General features: G+C 33.0%; 1 non-coding gene across 1 annotated transcript; it reads right to left on the reverse strand.

The window, feature by feature from the left end:
* Nucleotides 1–1,501: 1,501 nt before the first annotated feature.
* On the reverse strand, nt 1,502–1,575 carry Trnan-guu (transfer RNA asparagine (anticodon GUU)). The gene has a single exon. It is a non-coding gene; the product is annotated as a tRNA-Asn (tRNA).
* Nucleotides 1,576–1,624: the final 49 nt, after the last annotated feature.

Here is a 1,624-nt window from a genome sequence, read left to right on the forward strand (position 1 = left end):
TCATAAGAGGACATGATGATGAAGTTAGGCTACAAGATAATATTTTCGATGCCTGTGAATGGGCAAACAAGTGGCAAATGATATTTAATACCAAAAAATGCAAAACAATGCACATAGGAAATAAACCTAGGACAGAATATTACATGAAAGATAATGAAAACAAAATAAACAAGATAAATCAGATAACTGAAGAAAAAGACCTTGGGGTTATATTTGATGATAAACTCACTTTTAGTAAACATATAAGTACCAAAGTTAACATCGCAAATAGAAATCTTGGACTAATAATTAAAAACTTTACATATATGAACAAAGAAATGTTTTTACAGTTATACAAGTCACTAGTACGTCCACATTTGGAGTATGCATCTGTCATATGGACCCCAAAATACAAGAAAGATGCAGTCGCCATAGAAAATGTGCAGAGGAGAGCCACAAGGATGCTTCATGAATTACAAGGATTAGAGTACAGCGATATGTTAATCCAACTAGGGATGCCAACTCTAGGGTATAGGAGAACTAGAGCCGATGTCATTGAAGTGTACAAACTTAGAAATGAACTAGATAAAACTTCCACAAACTTGCTAACTGTTAGAACTAATACTAATACAAGGGGGAACACACAGAAATTATTCAAGCCTAGAGCCAATTCTAACACAAGAAAAAATACTTTCAGTCACAGAGTAAGTGACACATGGAATGCACTCCCCTCCAGTACAACAGCCCCTTTCAGTAAAAGTTCTGTATATTGACATAAAGGGTGATAAGACTGTGCTAGGGAACAATGTTCCTTTTTAGAAATTTTATTGATTGATATTTTTAAATGTCAGGCCAGTCTGAACCCAAGCATAGGTGCTATGGTCTTAACTTGTAAAATCTAGAATATATAACTGTGAAGATAAATTATGTTCTTTAAAAAAAAAACAACAACAACAAAAACAAACACCAAAATAACTTGTTTTTACTATATAAATGTAACGCAGTCTAATTCAAGCAATGGATACTATGCCCAAACACGCAATTGATAGTACATACACAAGTATATATTGTATAGACTGTGCTAAATAACTGTGATTTTTATCTTTTAAGAACACACCATTATAAGGAATTTTAACTGTAAATAGTAGTAATATAATATATGTCAGAATGTACATACCAATATTATGACAATTAAATGGAACAGAATAAATATAAAGATAATTCATAATAACCAAAATTAAAATAATTTAGTACCAAATTGGGAAAACAAATACAAATGGGCCTAAGAAGCGACAACGCTTAACATCTGATGATGTTCCGGGCTTCTACTCTACATGAACTACATGAACATGAAAATAAGCCACGGTTGGTGTTGTTTACCAAAACAATTTTACTCGGTATACAGTATGACTTAAACTTATTCTTAAAGTATTCTGTTATTATTTCCGTGTTATGTGTAAATACTTTTGATACAGTTGTGCGTGCTTGGTAAATAATTATTTGAAAAAATGCTAAAAGACAACGTCCCTGGGTGGGCTCGAACCACCAACCTTTCGGTTAACAGCCGAACGCGCTAACCGATTGCGCCACAGAGACGGTTAATTTCATGGTTAGGCAAATAATATTATAATCATGTGTCAGTCAA

Source organism: Mercenaria mercenaria, chromosome 2, assembly GCF_021730395.1.
Source record: "Mercenaria mercenaria strain notata chromosome 2, MADL_Memer_1, whole genome shotgun sequence".
Lineage (NCBI taxonomy): Eukaryota > Metazoa > Mollusca > Bivalvia > Venerida > Veneridae > Mercenaria > Mercenaria mercenaria.